The sequence below is a fragment of the Solenopsis invicta genome, chromosome 9 (assembly GCF_016802725.1).
Source record: "Solenopsis invicta isolate M01_SB chromosome 9, UNIL_Sinv_3.0, whole genome shotgun sequence".
In the NCBI taxonomy this organism is placed as follows: domain Eukaryota; kingdom Metazoa; phylum Arthropoda; class Insecta; order Hymenoptera; family Formicidae; genus Solenopsis; species Solenopsis invicta.
Window position 1 is genome coordinate 9,781,631 of NC_052672.1, and position 22,762 is coordinate 9,804,392.

Consider the following 22,762-nt stretch of genomic DNA (forward strand, 5'->3'; position numbering starts at 1 on the left):
TTTTCGTCGTCGCGGTACACGTGTCTCAAATAAATGCCACCCATAAGTACGGGATCGTGACACATATAATTTGTATAATCACCCGCCGAGAATACTTTGCTGATAGATTAATGATTGTAGCGCTACGAATATACTCTCGTGAATTAATATTCATGAATCCCCGTCCCCGTCCCGCGCCCTCCCTCCCGTAAACGTACGCGAAATCTCGCTCGATCGCGATTCGCGACTCCTACGACTATACGAAAATAACAATAACAGGAGTAATATTAATAACGGCGGTAACAGCGAGCAAGAGAGACGAGATCGATAACCCCGCGCCGAGCGGCCGGGCATTACCATAAATTTGAATGTCCTCGCGCTTTCTGTCCCCTTCTCCCCCCCCCCCTCCCCCCTCAAACCCTTTTCCCACTGCGGTCCACTCACGATTCTTCTCGTGCGCTCTCTCCCTCTGCCTCCCGCGCACGAGCGAGCGTTTCCCCATGACCGCCACCCTTTTTACGGCTTACTTTATGGCAAAGACTCAATTTGGCCACGGCGGTTGGTGCGCGTTCTCCGGTGACTAATATACCGGGATGCGCCGCGTGGGGTGCAGCGGTGATGCATCGTCCGCGGTGCCCCACGTATGCCGCCTTCTCCCTCGGGGAGATAGGGGCCTCGACGGGACACCTCCGTTTCTCCAACGCAACGCGCGCATACGCGTTTTTACGAATGGCTCCTTACGAGCGGAGCTCGTCCCTCCTCTTAACGCTGCTCCACGAGATCGTTTAATATCCCCGACTCCCTTAACGGCCGCGAGAGCGTATATGGTGCAACGTTTTAACGCCGCGCAGCATATATTACCATTATTTTCCAATATCAGTCGCAGCAAATTGAAAATCGTAAACGCGTACATTTTTTTTTCTTTTAATTTTCATTCTCTTCGCGAAAACAAAGATAATTTCTAACCGGGAAATAAATTATATCTCAGCTGGGAAAAATATTTGCCGCGCGACGACCACCTGTTTTCGATAATCGCACAAACATACTGTTACTTCCACTTATTTTATTATCTCTCCCATATTGTAGAACACTCGATTCGTAACCTCGAGGAAACGGCGTTATTTGCGAGCGTCGTAAGGCGCACTTACGAATGGGCCCTTCACAAGTACACGCGTTCGCGGGGGCATTCATGGGCAGCGCCACGTTGAGCCTCGTCTTCCTCACCGTGGGGCATCGGGCCGCGCTAACTTACGCCGGATTACGGACACTATTTCATCGGAACGCGGGGACCTCTCGGTGGGCCACAATACGGCCTCGCCGTCTTCGACCGTCGAGCGGATATCGCCGTATTCAAAACCGCGTCGTTGCCTATAATATACAACGAGATGTGAAAACAGCAGTTTATCGATAAAGTTTATTCGATAAAATTATATATATGACACGATAGATATTATAAATTGCTCCAGGCAATAAGTCACGCGATTTTAAGAATATTTTAATACAAAACTAATGCGGCAGGAATAAATTCTTTCTAATTAATAATTCACATCCAGTTTGCTATCTAAAAAGTCTCTGTTTTACCGTGATTATAGTTAATATATTGTATTTAACTGATACATGCATATCTATTTCACATATCTTCGCGCGCAATCTTTGACACGAGAATCTTACTCTATTTTAATAGCCGCATGTAGATCATAAATATAAAGTTCCTGCGAAAGATAGTATCGACGAATTAAGTACAAACACACACGGGCTGCATCCGTGTAACCTTAACTTGCTGCATTAGCGTAATTATGATAGCTTCCGGCTGTTGCCGCCGGTTCGCCGCAAACCACGAAGAAGTCCGTGGTTGAACGGAGAGCGCGGAGTTAATGACAAACTACTGCCGCGCGATGAAACCGGTTGGACGAACTCTCAACGAAAATGTCCATCAGGGTGGAGCCGGATGGGATCGTTGAGGAAAACGAGAATCGACGTCGTGACCGTGCGCCATTGTCTAGGAGTTCTTCTGGCTCTCTCACGGGAGAAGATGAGCGAGGAAGCTACCTGCGGATACGCGAGCAAGTACGAGGCAAGCGTAAGCTTCCAGCTGTGCTGGAATGTCGAATTCCTTTTAGGTGCCTTACCTCCGCTGCGACACTGTCGCCAATGCTCGCTCAACGGGAAGCAACGATCGTGTAGCTCTTAATGTCTCAAAGACGCGGCACGAATGTTTCTTTTACGAACTTAATTACAACACAACGGACTCGCTGAATATGTCTTAAACAAGTTTGAAGGGAAAACAAATCTATTTGTCGTCGCGATTCTTTCAACAGACACAGAGAAAGAGAGAGAATTGCGTAAATAAATTTTTAATAATTTAATTTGGTATTTCACTTCTTTCTCTTTTTTTCCAAAATAATTATTCAAATAAATCCTTTGCAACAAATGTAAACATCAAAAAATTGTTGTAATCGGTAAAATTTCGTTAAAAAATTGTATTGTTCAATCCTTTTTACAATTCGACTGACTCATATTTTTTCTTGGTAGAGCTGAAATCCTTAGATATATATTCCTTGGCGAAAACAAAGTTTGAAAAAGTGTAGTTATTACTAAGAAATCTCTATAGACAAACGAACAAACGGATGACCAAATTAACATTAAAATCATAAAATAGTTTACCGTGCTACATTACTTAATAATCGAAAATTCTCCAGTATTGAAGTTTACTAAAATTGTGACGCAAAATCCACGTTTGAAATAAATAGCCGCAGGTTCCTGACACGCGAGGTCGTTTCATATCAATACACTTATTATTATCGCGACTAATCATACAACAGTTGACAGTTGAATTATACATCGCGCGAAATCCGATATTTGTATTCCACGACATTATACATATAGCGATTGGCTCGTGTCGTTTCGACGGTCGAGCCGCAATCGAGACGACCGACGGCGTCGTGTGGCAAAAGTAATAATCCAATGAGCGAAATAATCGAGAGTACAAAATAATGGGTCGATAAGGGAGGGAAAAGAGAGGGCAGGCCACGAACGGCCGCGCAACGTTCGCCAATGCCTTGGAACGCGTTCGCGCACTTATCTGGCACTAAAGATGTTTACAGCACGCTCTGCACCGCCGCTATCACTATCACCCCGAAAGAACGGGGCGCCCTAATTGATTTGTGGCTCCGGCGCTATCGGCGCTCGTAACTTAAATTAAATTACACGAGCAATCGCCCGGCGACTCGTCGAAAAGTTATGCCCGAGACCTGACGCGACTCGGCGCTTGCCCTCTCCGGAGCCATTTCGCCTTCAACGATGGTGATTACATTTTACCTGGGGGGGACAATGCTCACCTTGTGTTACCGCTCGAATATTCGGATATTCGTATATCATTTGGCTACTGAGACATAAACGATAATGTTTTTTAATCCGAAACTTCCGATTATCCCCGTGCTTTCGGGGAACCACACGATGTCTCGAAACGTGCTCGACGATAAAGATGATTTGATACCGAAGAGAAACCTGTGGGTGCCGCATAAAACTCATTCAACGAATGTAGAGGCAGTCGTAGCAACGAGGTGAAAATGTCAAGGATAACGATATCTAAACGATTTCAATATATCACGAAGACGTGACTCGAAAAAGCTGGCAGAAGCTTTATCCATTATTTCCGCTTAGCTTCAAGGATATATTACGTGGAAGGTATATTTTATGCAAGCAATCGACAATGAAACATGTAAATAGATATACAGTAGAAACTGACAGGGAATCATTGGAAAATTACCGTAATCGCACGTAATAAAATTTCGACAGGTATAGAAATTGCAAATAAATTGATATCATTTCTTCTCGCAAATTGAGTGCACTTCCAATGTATCGACTATTTAATTCGCTTTCCAATAAATTTACTTTCTTAAGAGCCAATCTCGGAATGTCACTCTTATGAATGCTCGAGTAAGCTCATTTACGACGATTCTCGCATTCTGGAACTTTATAACGAGTCAGTATTGTCAATGGGTCGATTTAACGATGTTTACCATATTGCTTAAACTCTGCCAATTCGCGATTTATTGCAAATACTTCGATTTGATGGAATCGATTAACCGAATCGGCTCGAGCGGTTAATATCGTCGTAAACACGGCCGACTAAGCGAGACGAGTTAAAGAATGTAAGTTCATTAGCAATCACAGAATTTCATCATTTACACTTACTTTATCTGCAGTTTCGTGACTTTGATGAAAGGTTCGAACATCGTCAAGTATCACTCGAGCTTCCGCAAACGAGATACGACGAGAAACGATCGCTTGTAGGCGATTTCGACCAGTTTAATTCAAAGAGAGACCACCCGGGACCCCAAGAATTCGGCCTTCTCTCTCTCTCTCTCTCTCTCTCTTGCTCCGTCTGCTTCGCGGAGTATCTGTTGCCATACGAGTAGGTACAAAACTGTCAGATGCGGCCCCAAAGTAGGCACCGGATATTCCTTGTTGCCGCGGACCCTATCTTATCGCATTCGCCGAGGAGAAAAGCAACCCTCGTGGATTCTTGAGACATACGACGCGTTCCCGCCGTCTCTTTCTCGCACGCCGCCTCTTCAGTGATTTAAGGTCAACGAGTCACGGAAATATAAGTAAAAATAGCATCTGATGACACTTTCTAGTTTGTTTTTAAATTTCTATTTTTAGTTTTATTCAAGAAATAATATAATTCAAAGATAAAGCGATAAGTTGCTATTCGTGACCTTCAAGCTTCTTTTATTGTCGCGGATCCGTGTCGCCACGCCAAATGATCGTCTGCGGTCTGTGGGGACATTTTTATTCTGAAAGTGAAATTTTGGCACTGGGCAAAATAAAAGAACATTTTTCTATCGGGATTTTTGAGGATATATCAATCGAGATAGTTTACGGATTGTTACGGGCGCAAGGGTCTTCTCTCGTTCTACTCATTCTTTCTTCCTCGTTAACCGAAATTATGTGACACATACGTCGTCCTCAATTCGACGAATGTCGACGCTCATTAATGTCTGAACTTAACGAAGCAATTACCCACGGACGTCGTCGTCGCTTCGATAAGCTAGCTGCCCTGAGAAACGTCGATAAATCCAACAATATTGCGGAGCAATAAAAGATTTTTAACTAATGACACATCATAAAGATTTAAAACCCTTTTTTTATTATCCAAAAAAGTTTTTCAAGATTTTTCCCCCACTTGAGATTAAATCAGCGTTCCTTTTGTTCCTGTATCGAAACATTTTTCACAAATATTCTTCATGTCTCTAATTCTTTCCTGAATCTTTACGATTCGACGGCACCGTGAGAGTGGTATTCCCGGTTCGGTTAGGCGTACGCGTCTACACGCTACCGGCATCGTTCATTCACGCTCCTTCCCATTGATGCTGCTGCTCGACGCGGGCTCGAGCGAAGAAGCGCGGCTCTCCCAAAGAAGAAACTATGCGATCTGGATAACGAGGGAGGACCGCGCATAAATACTTCTGCGGCGGCTCCCGTGAGACCGTGCAGAGCTCTCAAAAACCCGGCGCGGTGCGAACGGTCCTAGGAGTGTGTAAAATCGACAGGTAAGAAAAAAAAGATTAATTGCCAAGCATATCTATGACATTTCCGGAGATTTGCCGAAGTCACACCTGGGTAGCAACCACGTAACTTCTTTTCTAGGGTAAAACATCAAAAGTGAAAAATTTCTCTATTAACTTTTAAAATGTTCACTTTTCACATCTTCGCCCTAGGAAAAGTTATATGATCGTTATTTCTAGCGAAACACAATCGGATCGTCTTTTCTTTATTCAAGTGCAAAATCAATGCGAGTAAAATTTTACGCGGCCACCTAATTAAGATTATTTTTGCAGGATTTATTAAGAGTCAAATTTTATTCATTAATCGAAGAGATGTGTCTTTCTATAAATCTTAGAAGTTGAGAGAGAGAGAGAGAGAGAGAGAGAAAGAGAAAGAGAGAGGTGTTTTTAGAAGAGTCAGGAAATTAATCTCATGATACTGTCTCGGACGGACGGATGGAGAACGGGTGGCAGTCATCCGAAATATTTCGAGGACGCGTCGCGGTGGCCGCAGGACGTTCCAAGGATGTCGTCGCGACACCTGGGGAGCCTCCTTTTGTCTCTGTCGTTGCATCCGGCGACGCGAGATGCGTTACGTCACCAACCACTGGCCACGATACGTGGCGTACACGATTTATCACCGTCGCCACGTTAGCTGCCCGATTCATCCGTTCGCTAGCCATCCGCCGCCGTTAGAAAGCCGTCATTATTTCAGAATAATCTAAAACCGATGGTGATTAGTGGAGGAGATCGCCGCGCCGGCGGCGTCACCTGCGCGATCAGCTTCTCGTTTATATCGAGGCTGTAACGGCATGACTAAAGCCCCCTTCTCTCCCTGTCCCCCAGCCAGCAATTCCAGGGCATGGACAGACGCGGTCGATTTTAACTATCCATCATCGCTCGTCTCGTACTAAATGACTCCTCGCCTGGTATCGTCGGGTGCTGACTTCTGTTTCGACATCCCGCGGCCGTTAATCCCGCCGTCAAATCAAATATAATGGCAAAAGTGAATTTGCATTTAATTCACGAAGATGCGTGTGGAAATTTATTGCGGAATATTCATCGTTATTAATTAACGTAAACGCTTAATAATGCTTGTAAATGTTCGTGCGAGTTTCACGTGAAAAGAGATGAGACACCAACAACCAATCCATAAATCTCTATAAGTTGAAAGATTGTAATGTCCTCGTTCTTTCTTCCTACAATCGACCAAACCTTCCTTTATAATTCCTATTATGAATAATACGCGTAACATATGATGAAATATATATACGTATGCCACAAAAAATAAATGCTACTGAAGAGATTTACAAACGTTTCTTTTGGCGATTCGTTGAAAAATATCTATTTCATTGTCTCGAGGATTGGTTTATAGAGACATCCTAAAAATGCTGTCATCTATTGTGAGTCATTATTTCGCACGTCGGTTCTTCTATGAAATTTTGGGTCGAGAAATGGTCAGAGGCAGGTAAAAAATGAATCACAAAAAAATTACCGTTAAAGGCAAGGACAGAGATTATTCTTCGTTTTATACGTTTGTATTTCGGTATGTTATATTTGTTATTCATCAAAGCGTGAGCTTTTTTATTAAATGATGACATTTTTTTTCAAGAAACTTTCTGAGTCATTTTCGAGATTTATGTATTTTATTATAATAGATTTAACCATAACTAAAATATAACGTAATTCTGTACATTTACCTTACTCGGAATTATTTTAATTCTGTTTACTTTGAACAAGGTTTCTTCTTTCTTTTAAATAATATTCTTTTAAAAAGCGCTATACGCGCTTTTATTAAATAATATTTATTATTCCTTAAAAATATAAAGAAAGTAACTAATATTATCACAAATAATTATATTACTTCTACTAGATATGTAACAATTTTTATAGCACTGTTTCAAATTTTGCAATAAATAACTTTTTCATAAGATAAAGATGAACGAGTATTTAACAAAATAAATCTCAAAACCAACATAGTAGGTAATGATGCTATTATACATTTTCCTTTTCTTTTTCTTTTATAGGAATTTGTATAAAATACCTGTCAGTTAATGTATATGAGAATTTTTCGAATCCTTTTATTTCGATGAAAAAAAACTGTTTTTTGTCCAATTACATATAAAGCTTGTCCCACCCACAGAAGTTGTTGTAACTAAACAGTTCCTTCTCAACTTAGGTAGTTGTTCTATTGTTCATAAGCTTGTACCTCGAACTTCGTAGTTTTATTCTAACCATTTTTCAAGCAAAAAGTGCAATAAAAAATGACTTCATGAGAGAAGGAAAGATTTAGCTTCTTTTCTAGAGAAAGTGTATGCTAATATGTATAGAGCATTTTATGCAATATATGATATATTTCACGTCTATTAAGTTGGCATAGCCATTTTAGCATAATCAAACGCGACTCATACAGAAATTATTTACTATTTCTTTTTTGCTAATTTTTTTTCTATATTTACGATTTTTTTATCACAGCTGTTAAACATGCAGTCATCCAGCGCAGCCATTAAGAAAAAAAAAGAAAATTAAAAAACCAATACGTATTTTTGTAGTACTATCTTTTACTAATTTTTTGCTTTATATAGAATCTTTTATTGCAGCCGTTTTGCTATAGATAATAACTGTGCTAATTTTAATCTTAAGCTAGCTCAGCCATTGTTTTTAGCGAAGCAGCTGGAACAAAAAATCATAAATAGAGCAAAAAATTACCAAAAATAGCAAATAGTTCCTGTGTAAATCGCATTTGATTGTACGGAAATGACTGTGCCGAATTAATACATGTACATTCTTACTGCATTTTATTTCACTACTTTGTAAGTAAATAATAAACTCCAAAATTTAATTTAATTTAAACTCAAAAATTATAATGTAAATACTTGAAAAATGCATATTATTTTATATAAATATTTTATATATTTTATATATTATTTTATATAATAAATTTTGTAATGAAAAATATTTCATAATATTCTTAATTTTCTAAAAATCTTGCGGGTGTAAGCGCTTGGCAAAAAGTATATAAGAATATTTTTTTACACGTTTGTATGTTTATTCTATAAATTTCAGACGAGTAAAATATGGTTTGTGAACTCTACGTTCTCCCATAACGTTCACCAAAATACGCGTTAACAGATTAATAACAAGTTTCATTTTACGTACTGAAGTGTACATTTACGTGCAATAAATTGTTGGATGAAATACTTTCCATTAAATATTGATATTACTCTAGTACAGTGCATCCATTTTAAATGGATCTCTATCGATATCTGGAGAAATGGATCTCTCAATCAATATATTTAACAGAGATTCATTACTAGATTAAAATATAATTTGTCACTCACCGACACACGATGCGCAGCAGCGGAGTTTTCAACGTCGACCTGTAAAACACAAATAAATATAATTCACATTGTAGTAACGTCAGCAGTAATTAATATTGCAAAAACTTACGTTACATTATGTTTTTATTCATATTCTACTTGTTTACCTTGTGGTTGCTCCGCCGTTGCCTGATGCCTCCCAGGTCCCCTTTCTCTTCTAGTTCCTGCTCGTTGTTTTTTTTATGGCACTCACTTACAAAAACACTACTACTTAGCAATAATCACCTCGACGATCGCGCGACAACCCGGACGACATTCCCATTGACAATGCACGACGATCGCGTGACATTCTAGACAGCACTCCGCGGTAGACGACGAATCTCAAGCACAGGCACCTTCACGCCGCGGCCGCGACGTGTAACCTAACCTTTCAACCGGTGGGAGCAGTCGTTGCTAACATATACAACATACGCACATTTTCGGACGATTATTATTATGTGCGTTCTCACGCACACTGATAAACGTACGAAATGAGATCGAAAACAAACACTCACGATTCGAAAAATGTAATCGACCGACGAATCGCTGATACCGTCGCTCGCGCGACGAGCTTCGGTACACTTGTACGACGGTAATCACTTTTGGTATGAAGATCGCGCGGCATCTTGCACTTGGTCGACACGTCCGATATGCGCGATGCGCAATTTATTATATCGCGACAACGGGAAATTAACGCGAACGACAAGAGCTACCCGCGAGTTGCGATTAGCTTCACTCGGCACTCGACGACAATGACGTTAGCCGACGGACGACTTTCGAACCCGCGGCTACCTTCACGCGATACACAACACAACTGTGAGCCGGTTGACCGCAACCGTTGCTAATGCATAACACAAGCGCGACTCCGGACGATTATTATGTCTGCGTTCTCACGTACGCAGATAAACATACGAATCGAGACCGTAAACAAACACTCTCGGATCGTAGAATGCAATCGACCGACGGGCGACGGATCACTGATGTCGCTCGCACGACGAGCTTCCGTCGAACGGACTCTCACGAAACTCGCGGTCTAACAACAGATTGCTGGTACTGGTGAGAACAACGGTAATTACCTTTGATATGAAGATCGCACCTTCGATGTCGACCGACGCGCAGTTTATTAGCGCCATTAGCAATCAGTGTGGTCATCTCCACGCGACTAGCGCGACCCCCTAGTAACTAGACACCTACTTATTGTTAGTGGGAGGTCGCGCTAGTCGCGTGAAGATGACCGCACTGATTGCTAATGGCGCTAATAAACTGCGCGTCGGAAACATCTTGCAAGGTGCCGTGTGATTTTTGTATCAATTAGCGTCGTACTCACCAGTACCGGCAATCTGTTGTTGGACCGCGAGATTCGTGAGAATCCGTTCGACCAAAGCTCGGCGTGCGAGCGACGGCGTCAGTGATCCGTCGGTCGTCGGTCGATCGCATTTTTCGTGTGTTTGTTTACAGTCGCAATTTGTACGTTTATCAGCGTACGTGAGAACGCGGACATAATAATCGTCCAGAAACGCGTGTGTGTCGTCAACAACGGGCGTAGTCAAAAGGTTATGTTACGCTGCGCGGCGCGGCGTGAAGGTGGTCGCGCGTACCCCACGGTTCGAGATTCATCGTCTACCGCGTTAACTTCCCCGGCGGCAACGTCGACGTCGCGGGTGACGGGTGATGCGTATAACGCTTGTCATTTCGCGTTAACTTCCCGTTGTCGCAATGTAATGAACTGTGCGTTGTGTACCGTCAATAGGGGGGTGTCCAGGATGTCGCGCGACTGTCGTACATCGTCAACGGGAATACCGTCCACAGGATGTCGCGCGATCGTCGTATCGAGATGATTATTGCTGTCTATATTATAAGTAGTAGTGTTTTCATAAGTGAGTGCCGGTGGTGCCATAAAAAAGCTACAAGCAGGAACAAGAGAGGAGGAGGAAGACGAGGAGAAAAACCTGAGAAGCAACGGCGGAGCAACCATGTGGTAAACTAGTACACGATTTAAAAATTAAATTACTAATTGAAAAAGAACTCGTTTGCCGAATTTTTGAAAAGTCTATATAGATAATAAAGATTTTTGTAAAAATACCGAGGGGAAATTCACAGCCGGCATTGGTGTACAAAATTTCGGCAGTGGACTGCCGAAAAAAGTAAGCAGTGACCTATAATATTGACGGCATTGTCGTCAGTGGTTGGGGAGTGGTGAGCTCACTTCAGAGTCGATCATGGGGTTGAGCACAAAAATTTTTGAATACTTCGGGAAAGCTTTAGAATTCTTGTGCAGGCATTGGCGTATGATAATGGGCACGCGGTAGTGTTCATAATTGCATGGCATTGCCTTAATTTTAATATAGGATTGACGGCATTGTAGGCATTGACTAACAATAAGCATTGTCGGCAGTGTACAAAAATGTCGGCAGTGTTTTACAGCAATGCCAAAAATCGGCATTGGTGTACAAAATTTTGGGTTGTGAATTCCCCCTCGAAAAATACATATAATTATTTCATTAATAATTTGTGCTTAAAACAGATAAATAAAAACTCAATGTAACATAATCAGTTTTTGCAATACTAATTACTGCGGACGCTACTAGAATGTAAATTATATTTATTTGTGTTTTACAGGTCGACGTTGAAAACTCCGCTGCTGCGCATCGTGTGTCGGTGAGTGACAAATTATATTTTAATCTAGTAATGAATCTCTGTTAAATATATTGATAGAGATCCATTTTAAATGGCTGCAATATGCTAGATTAATATTAATATTTAATTCTGGAAAGTATTTCCATCCAACAATTTATTGCACGTAAATATACATTTTAGTACGTAAAATGAAACTTGTTATGTTAATAACGCGTATTTTGATGAACGTTATGGGAAAACGTAGAGTTCACAAATCATACTTTACTCGTCTGAAATTTGTCGTAGAATGAATGTATAAGCGCGTAAAAAAAATATACACTTTTTGACAAGCGCTTATACCTGCAAGATTTTCAGAAAATTGAAAATATGAGATATTTTTCATTATATAAAATAATATATAAAATATATAAACTAATTATATAAAATAATTTACACTTTTCAAGTAATTACATTATTTTGAATTAAAATAAAATGAAATTAAAATTTTGAATTTATTACTTATTTACAAAATAATAAAATAAAATTCAGTTAAATGTACGTCTATTAATTTGGCACAGTCATTTACGCACAATCAAATGCGACTCCTATAGGAATTATTTGTTATTTTTCGCTAATTTTTTGTTCTATTTATGATTTTTTGTTCCAGCTGTTTTGCTAAAAACAGTAACTGCGCTAGCTTAAGATTAAAGTTAGCACAACCATTATTTTTAGCAAAACGACTGCAGCAAATATTCTAAATAAACCAAAAAATTAGCAAAAAAATAGCAAATAATCTATACGCATTTGATTGTGCTGAAATGGCTGTGGCAACCTAAAATACGTGTATTATTCAAGATCGTAGACCTGATTTATTGACACAATAGTGACACGAAGAATTATTTAAAAAAAAACCCAAATTTTTCCATTAAAAAAAACATCTTAAACACACTAGAAATCTCTAAGTTTTTTACTGCAAATTCTACGACATTTTTTTGAAATATTCCTACCAAATAATAAATTAGTTGGTAATAAAATGAATTACGGAGCAACGTTTTAAAATATAATTTACATTATAGTACCGTCCGCAATAATTAATATTGCAAAAACTGATTACGTTACATTGAGTTTTTATTCACCTTTTTCAAAAAAATTCTATAAGACGATGATTTAGTTGTTTGAAAGCAAGGAAAGTAATGAAAATCAAATTATATTTTTCGATGAGGTATGTACATTTTTTTATGCACTAAAGATAAAGAGATACGTAAAGATAAGGGGACACAGATAACTGTTAAAGACAACTATTACTTTGAAAATTCATAAATAAAAAAGAAAGTGATTAGAACCATTAAAAAAGTGATTAATAGTATAACGAATGATTATTTAGAAAGTTTATACAATTTTCATAAAAGAATTAATTTTTAAAAAATAATAACTGTGCACATTTCGAAAATATATATCATTATAATATTTGATATATTTTTGCTATTTCTTATAAAATCTAATAAAACAGTCTAATAACAATTTTTCATTGTACAGAATATAATAAAATAACCGTCAAATCTTTTCTTAAACGTACTTCTATTTTTTTTATATAAATTACTTAGAATTAAAGGTAATTAATTTCAACAATTTTCCGTGGATCACTATACTTTATGCTGTTTTGCAAAATATAAATATGTAGAACGACAGTAAAAGTTAAGTTACCATGGCTTATATCTTACCGATTGACGAGTCAAATTACGTTGCAATTTACGCTGTAATAATTCCAACAAAACATTGTATATATAACATTTAATATTTTGCATTGCAGCAAGTTTTTTTATGTCTATTAGATTTTCAGTAATTTAATATGAAGTTTGTATGGCAACTTGTACAGTGATATGTGCCGATTTACCCATCATGGTAAGCTGGCTACAATGCAATACAGATTCGCGTTTCACTTACTACAAAGGAATGATACCATATACATATATAATTTCCAGAGCGTGAAAATGTAGAGAAATGTTCTCATTATTATATTATATTACAGTTTATAATAATTAGTTGTTTAAAAAATCAAAATGCCAAAATTATGAAAATTCTGCTAATGAGCCCTGGTCTGCCCTAATGTATAAATATGTAAGAGACTCATTTCCTCGTTTAAACCTTTTCGAACGTCATGTATATGTAGATAGCCTACTTACAGCGCGAGCGAACGTCTGGTATAGTTAATCCGATCGATCAGCAATTCGAAAGGTGACACCATTCTCGTTCGAGCGCGCGAGCAAGTGCCTTCTTCGGATGAAACTCCGTATGACAAAAGTGTGGCGCGGTTCTCGAGTCCACCGCACAAAACAGCGAGCGGCGGCGAAACGACGGTGGTCCGGAGAACCGTGCGATTTAGTCGAACAATTTATTAGCCATTATCTGAGACAATGCGGCTACCTGGGCGCCAAAGGACGCGTACACAGTTTAAAGTGTGCGACTTTGTTGCCGCGCGAAGAAAAGGGGAGAGGGTTGGCTGTGCTAGAGGGAATGCGTGGATTCACCACTGGTGCGAGAAGAAGTTAACCGAGGATGGCATAGGTGGACCACGCATATACGTTGTACGCACTTTCGCCGCTCCTCTTCTTCGACGTGACCGAAGAGAAGCGAGTAAAGCGGACGCGGAGGAAGAAAGCAGGAAAGAGAGAGAAAGAGAGAAAGTGAGAGTACGAGAGAGAGAAAGAGAGAGAGAGAGAGAGAATGAGTGAGCGAAGGTAAAGGAGGCGAAGGAGAAGTGGAAGAAAAAGTCGCCTAATTGATGCTTCGTCTTTGTTTTGGTTAATTCCAACATGGTTCGGCCATTAAAACGTCCCGCTGTATCGGCGGGCCCGATCTCCGGTGCGAGATAAATGATGACACCCGCTCCGGGGGTACCATACTTACCACCACCACCATCACCATCACCACTACCATCACCCACTACTACTATCATCGTCGCCATATCCCCGTCACCACTACCATTCCTTGGATCAACGGTGGTACGCGATGCGTTTCCTACGGTCACCATAAATGCGCTCTCAAGGCCCAAGTGCTGGGCCCGCCAACTCCCGAGGGAACCTCCCCGAGAATCGTCACTCAGGGCGAGTGGCGATCTTGAAATCGTGCTCGACTCTCCACGCTTCTCGGACCTGACGAAAGCGTGCCCATCTAAGAAAAGGAAAGCGTGAGAGTACCAGCGAATCGCAACGTTGAAAATGGAAGCTTATATATATATCTTCGAACCAATAATGTTTTCGAAATGCGTTTCATATCGGAGAAAGCGATGACTCGTATGAATATACTCGTGAAGTATGAGATGACTTCGTTGGATTAAGTCGTAAGGAAGCCGTAAGGGTCACACTGGACAGATCAGAAAAGGAGACCTCGGAAGTGCGAGCGCGACGTAAGGCCCGTCGCCGGCGAGAGATCGGTAACTGGCGGCCAAAGTAGCAGGAATAAGGTCAAACGACTCGGCACGACTTCGAACGTAGATATCATATCGGGTAGAGGACGTTCGGCGCTGAGAGTGTATAAATTTGTAAAGCCGGGAGCCGGACCACTCAACGCGGAGTGGCATTAACGGCCCGGCAATCGCCACTAAAACACTAAAGTATTAATGTAAAACACATTCTGATAGAGATACCTCTCGCCCTGTTTGCTCACAGCGCGCACACCGGGCACCGATCGGCGCCGATTTCTGCGGCTTTCTATCTCGTATCGCGACACTCTCGACGCGTCCTGCCGTTTCGGATCTCGATTTCGGCAGAGAGCGAAGAAAAACGTTCCCATGTAAGCAGCGGAACGTACTTTGTTTCTATTGTCACGCATTTGAACCGTGCGCTTTCACGTACGCTGAGTGAAAAGGGAATCTCCGCGTAGCGATAAGCTTAATGGATACTTGCGTAATATTACAAGCGCCGAGAAAACGTTAATTAATGTTAAGCGAAATTCCTAGTTGTTTCGACTAAATACAATTTGTATTAACGGTTTAGATTTTTTCATTTCCGTTTCGTCTCTATCTCTTTCATCACTAAAAAAAAGTTTGATAAAAGCTACCAAATGTTGAGTGAAATAATACTAATTAAATATTTCATTAATGTAACTAAAAATAACTTTACTTTTCTAAATATTTAGTTATATATTATAAAATTATTTTTGGTTACATTAATTAAATATTTAATTGGCATTATTTCACTCAACATTTGAATACGTCTGATTATGCGCTGAAAAAAAGTTTTCATGATAATAATCAAGCCTAGATAATAGTTATCAAACTTTAAATAGTTTAATTAAATTCAATTAATATGACCAAATATTTAGTAATATTTAGTCACCGTTTAGTAAGTGATAAGTTACTATTTATTTATTATTAATATAATTAATAAATATTTCTAAATATTTGATTATATTAATCAAACATTTAATTGAAATTATTTCAGCAAAGCTCAATTATTGTCAAAATTTTTTTTTAGTGTGAGACGAGCAAATTTTTCATGTTTGACAAATTCTCATCTCGAGTTCCTTGCGTTTTATTCTCGCGAGTGTAGATGTTACATCAAAGCCATGTCTTAGAGTCATTATCTTGTCACTTTGTATGGAACGAAAGATCTTTCGTAAGTGATAAACTGAATAGCCGTTTGCGAAATATACGACTCGCCAAGGAAACTTGGATTTCAAGATTTAAAATAATAATGGGTTAAAAATCATTGTCATCTCGGCTAAAGCGAATACTAGAATTAACGAATTCACTTTTAAACTATCGAAAAAAGTACATCAATTATCTCGTAATCTTTGCACTGTTCACACAGAAAAAAATAATATTAAATCAACAATTCATTGTTTCATGTATAAGCATCAAGAATAAAAAATCTTCTTGAAAAAATTTGATAATCTTTAATAGATATAATTTGCTTAACATGAAGAAACTAAAATGTCTTCATGTTAGCAAATTATGACTGTTTAAAATTATCAAATTCTTTCAAAAAGATTTTATATTCTTTTTATATATGAAACAATGAATTGTTGATTTGACACTAATTTTTTTTCCTGTGCGAAGTCTGCGTGTTTTTCCGCGACGAAGAGCGAATGGTTAGATTGAATACATCACGATCATTAATTATCGTCACTGGCGTTATCTGCTGTCGACGATGGAACTGCCAGCGGAGGACAAAGGAGGACAGGAAGAGCAGGGCGCGGTAAATAGAAGAAATCGCGTGGTCGCGACGACGAACGGCGGCGCAGCGGCGGTTTAATTAAATTAACGCTTAGCGCGAGATTAACAAAGGTGCGAGGGGAGATTCGAGATGCATAATGAATAGCTGAAGAGTGACCTCTCCTCGGGGGCTATTCGAGATTCTTTGGGTGGTCCGTCGCCTCCGTCTCTTCGTTCGAGGCTTGGGCGATCCTCGTTACCGGGCTTGGCGACACATTTTATTGCCAGTTTTTGTCCGGATGATTATTTAGCGCTTTACGAGGGCCATAGACGGCGATCTGAGAGCACCGAGGCATCCGGTCGTACGAATTCTCGATTCCCCCGTCGACAATCGCAGCGCTCGCCGACGAGCTTGAAAATCGAGATGTTTATCGAGTCGAATTATGGCAAGATTTATCTCACACGAATTCTTGCGTTCGCCAGAACTTGGCGAATCGCGATGGGAAAGTCGCGATTATTAATTAACAATTACTACCGCTAAACTGTTTTCACGTAGCACTCTTATTGTCGTGCTCGTCGCGCTCATTGCGGATTCTCCGCAAATGCTTTGTTATTTCGACGGCGTTCGCGGTTACAAATTTAATAAATCCCGGGGTGGTTTAACGGCGGGCCCTGCGAAGAGGGACGCGCAGCGTGTCCGATGATAAAGGGACTAGATCCTCGAAAAGATAACGGACGCGTAATTAAATTCAACTTGATTTTATTGCCTCGGACAGGACCTTCGTTTATGTGTGGCTTTTATACCTTACGAGCAAATTCTGAAACTACGCCTTGATAGCGCCCGGAGGTGAACATTATACGTCAGTCACACAGCGTTCTTCGACACTTTATCGCCGTAATTTCGACGTGCGGCTACAAATCCCTTAGTCAAAAAGATACCGGCCGCTATCCACATTTCATCGGATGTCCTCCACAAGAACGATGGTCGTTTTGATTGGTACGGGAAATACGCTCTAAATAATTAACTCGATGTTAACCGAAGCTTCCATCTACCTTGCTATTTATTTATACCATGTAGGAAATTCGTTAAAATATTAATTCTTCGTCCTATATCGCTCTGTTATCGCGCACGAAATATGAATTCTATCTAATTTGAAATGGATTAAGTGACGTCAATCATTTAATATTTAAATGAAATTTTCCATTTGTAAAATAAAGATAATCAATCGAACACTAAAAGAGAGAGCCGGGGCTCGATGCTTAATATCTCCTTTTTTTTTTTTAATTCGTGATAGCGATCACAATCATTAGCAATATTTAGAGGTAAGCGCTTGATGAATTAGACTTTAACTCCGCTGCTTGTACTCGGCACGTGACGGAATAACAATGTGCCACACGCGTGACCATTATTCCTATCGCTAAGAGTTTTTTTCCGACAAACACACACACAATCGATCAATATGGGATATTCAAGAACACGTGCGTGGAACACGCAGGAAACCGCCGAAAGACAGCGTGTCCTACGATCGCATATTATTTCGTGGTGTCTGGGTGGTTAAATCTTGATTAATTTGGTATTCAGTTCGACCGGCGTTATAATGACTCATGGCCTCTACAGACGAATCTCTAGTCCAAGTCTGAGGCCCCGCGTCAACGCAATCATTAAAAGGTGTTGCACGTGCAATGTATCGCATGGATCAGTGACATGGCACAAGAATAACTTACATAAAAGGCACATGGAACTAATCGCAATTTAAGAAATTTTAAATTCTTGCATAAAATTTAACGTAGATACTCGTTCTGAGAATATTTAGCATGTTCAAATTACAGAAACTTTGCACAGCACTCTTTTGTATGAAATAAAATAACCGAAATTGGAAGACAAATGGAAATAGAGTAAGAAAAGTCAGTTTTTGCACATATAAAAAAATTTGCATATTTTTTATAATGACGCAGATGAATCTCTGGTCTAAGATGTACTATCTTATTATCATATACATTTAGCGTAATCACATTTCATGTGCAAATATCGCGTGGACCATTAAAATAACACAAAAATAACTTACATTAAAAAAAGGCACATGGAAAGAGAATTTTAATAGCAATTTAAAAAATTTGAAATTTTCACGTAAAAGCTTACGCATGAAATCTACTCGTTCTCTGAAAATATTTAATATATTCCAGTTACAGAAATCTCACGGCATTTCTGTATGGAATAAAATAACAAAATTTCAAAGAGAACGGGAAAGAGAGGAAGAAAAGTCAATTTTTATTCATATAAAAAAAAATTTTGCATAAGGTGTTAAAAAGTTACGCCATTGGCTTTAGTCCGAACGACGACATTTGCAGTGGGCACGTGGCTGCTCATCCTGTCACGTATAGAAGGGTACATCATTTTATTTTTTCTTTCACCTCGTCTTTGTGCGCCGGGAGACCATTGTCGCTCGAAGCGTGTATTCCGATCAAATCGTTACACAGTCGGCATTGTTATTGCCGCGCCATGTCTGACACGTCGATTTTTCTATATACGATAATCCCACGAAAATGATTCACTCGGATCACAGTGAATAACAAAGCCGATCGCTTCTCGGGTCACGTAGCCCCTTCATCACTGTTAACTTCGATTATTCGACTCGTCTTTCTAGGGCAACTTAATCCATAGTCGTCGGAGAGAAACATTAGAGTCACAGGCGACGCCGAGGATGATTCGACTTCCGGCTGTGAAATCGTATCTTCGCGTACAAGTCAAAGGCGACATTCTTCGCATCCGCAGATCTAATCGTACGAAGATGGCGACATCTCGGCGACATCTAGTCACAGAACACGAGATAGGACGTACTCGCGTACGGAAAGGATACGCGCACAAAATAAGGGACAGAGGAGAAATCAGGAGTCGCGCGCTCGACTGTCCTTGATTCATTCAGACCCTTTTTATCTCGAGAATTCGTCCCGGAAAGGACGCTCGATTTCTTGGAAGGCGAGAAGGGGCAGAGGGGGAACTTTCCCCCTGCCGGACATTCAGGAAGATATTTAGACTGGACCGTGAATCCTGATAGCGAGGAGAAGACGCTCTTGGGCGCGGACGCATCAATGGGCTCCATTCAGCTTCGTTTCTTCGATGCTATCATCGGAGTGGTTTTCGGGACCGGGACATCGATCTTGGTCCCCCTAATTATTTCCAAGATGGAGATTCGTGCGGTCTAGGTCCCGGTTCGTGCTGGGCTATTTTCGACTCTAAAGTCCGTACCTGCTGCTTCGCGAGAGTGTCTCGTTCGAAAAGATAACTGCGTAATGTCGTCGCGCTCTAACGATGGGTACCAAGGTGATCTCTCGTAGACCAAGGTGGTTATATTTTTCGAAAACGTACGACACGTTGTAGATTCAGGTATAATACAGCTATATATTAATAAAACGTCCAGTTTTGTCGTTGTTTAATATCTAGCTTTAAAAAAAATATGTTTATATTTAATGTACGATAAATTACACGCGTAAACACGCAAGAGGAATGTTAGGGGAGCGATGCGAGCTGCTAAACGCGTCATCTCGTCAGGATTAAGAGATTATCGAGAAAAGTGCCGTACAAAAAGTCAGCAATGACGAGAGGCTGAAAGAGAGATAAGACTCTCAGCGGAGACCGTCAGGGAAGGGGGCAAAGAGGGGGGCGGGGGAGACTCCATGAAACGATGTGAGGGCCCTCCCGATGGTACCCCGCGATGATGGAACGTGGCGGAGAACGCGGCGGAGGAACGCGATGCCGTAGGCATGCTGGCCGTAGTTTCGAGGGGGGCCCTTGGCGGGGGGTGGTGACAGCGGAGCCCACGGACCGCGGGGGGCCTCCTCGGAAGAACCAGGAATTTAACCACGAATGGCCACGCAACCAGCGGAGAGCCGTCACTTCCAGCGAGCCCGGGCATCCATTACCTCCTGGTGCCCTGCCAACCACCGCACCGCCACTCGTATCTTATATTAATATATTATTTACCTCGCTCCATGCCGCTATAACTCGTTGCGCCTCGTTGTACTATCTCGCCGAGTAGAGGAGAAGGAGGAAGAGAGATGGCGAAAAAGAGATGGAGCGAGAAGACGAGATAGAGAGAAGTCCGAATAAGAATGGCCGCGGTGTCACGTGCCTCGCATTGTTCTCATTACTCGACGACGAACGCGAAGCGGGAGATCGACGATGATCTAGAACCCAAAGTATTCTGTAGGGCTCTTCGACGAAGACGAAGTCGGATCGGATTCTAGAACGTGAGTCGCGCGAGGCGGATCTGCATCGCGTGCTGTGATGCTACTATATAGTCTTCTTTCTTCCGCTTATGCACGCGTTGTGTAAAAAAATATCTTTAATGTTATTCGGAACTCGGAAGTATTCGAACGTAATTATCGGTGGGCTAACAAGAGAGAAGTCATCTTAAAAAGTTAGGTGCTCGGGCAAATATGGTACTAAAAGATTCTTTCGATGGTCTGACAAAGATTATTTTTAGACGTGTATCTAGCTAAATTTATTTTAACAAAATCGTTCTTTCCGCGTGCTCTTCTGCAATTTTTATCAAGATGTACTAAAAATAATAATAACTTCAGCTTCGTTATTTTCTATACGCTCATCGCCGCCCCGTGCTTTCTCGAGAGGGGTACCGAAGCCGCCAACCATCGACCACCGGGGTGATCGAAGTGTCATGAAAGTCATGACTCCGCATTAAATTCAGATTAATGTCCCCGTGTTGCACTTCGGCGCGACGCGACGGCAACGGCAGCGCGCGTGCGATTCGCGTGACCGAATCCACGCGTATCGCGGGTACGGCGCGCGTGTACGTGTCCGTGGTCATACGCGCGCCGTTACGGTGATACGACGGGCTTTATGGTATCGCGTACAGGGAGGTGGGTATGGGCGACTATACGCAAGCATGGCGTGGCGTATTCATTTCCATGCCGGCCTCGTAAAGCCGACTTAATTTAATGTACCGTTCCACCTTCCTCTCGCTCTTTGCCCTTCTGCCGTTTTCCCCATCCACCCACGTCCTCGGTTCTCTTTCTCTATCACTCAATCTCTCCTTCTCTCTCTCTCTCTCTCTCTCTCTCCCTCTTTCTCTCTAGTAGTAGTAAAATCATAACGCTCCTCCGCGGATTATCCGCAAATGCGGCAGCACCAACTTCTTCTTTTCGCTTCATCCAGACGTGATTGGACGAATTTTTGAGGGCACGAATCAAAAGAAAAGATGGTTATCTCTCCTTCTTATGAATTATAAAACAAACGATTAATATCGCGCGCACGAATGAACGCGTGAGTTATTTCAATTGGGGGCAATTCGTGTTTCTCGAGCACTCGCGAATTAATAGCATATAGTATCTCCTTATTACAGCTGTCTCTCGTGCTATATGCCGACAGCGGATTCGCAATATTTCATTAAAACGTGTTCGTAATCGCGACGCGATAAATCACGTATCCTACACGGATACTCTATACTATTTCCCTCTTTTTTTTTTTTTAACAAAGTCGCGGGACTAGAGCATCGAATTGTCACTGTGGACGGAAACGCAGCAGGTAGAAGAGCCGTCGGAGCTATCGGTATCAATAACCCCTTCACCCCGACCACGCGCCTCGACCAAATCGCGGCATTTTGTTTCGTGCCACAAGGAGTCCCCTATACTTGGACATATATGTATATACATACATACACACACACACACACACACACACACACACATATATATATATATATATATATATATATATATATATAAATGCACGGTTATATGCAGATACGCGTGCCAACTCGCGAACGTATGTGCGCGCCGTGAGCAGCGGGCATCGCCGCCGCGCGGAGTCCCGCAGGGAGAGTAGAGGGTATCCTTTTTCCCGACTCCTACGCGCCCGCGAGACTGTCCCTAATGTCTAATGAATGGCCCCCAATAAATTCATAAGAGCCGGCCGAAACATGCCCGCGAGATGCAGTACACGCCGCCGATCCGCTCGCGCCGCTCTTCCGAACGCATTAAAGTCGGCCCGGAAAGTGCGTTTTATATGCGGCCCGCGGTCAGCAGTGCCGAATGCAACAATGTACGGCGGGGAGCTGCGGTACGCTTTGCAAGCACGAGAAACG

At 41.3% G+C, this 22,762-nt stretch overlaps 1 protein-coding gene across 1 annotated transcript in view; it reads right to left on the reverse strand.

Moving 5' to 3' along the window:
- Positions 1 to 22,762, reverse strand: part of LOC105196166 (ankyrin repeat domain-containing protein SOWAHB) — a 278,892-nt gene that overhangs the window by 214,459 nt on the left and 41,671 nt on the right. Inside the window, exon 2 of the mRNA XM_011161939.3 lies at positions 8,873 to 8,911. The gene's annotated coding sequence lies outside the window, so the exon portion shown is untranslated. The remainder of the gene's footprint in view (positions 1 to 8,872; positions 8,912 to 22,762) is intronic.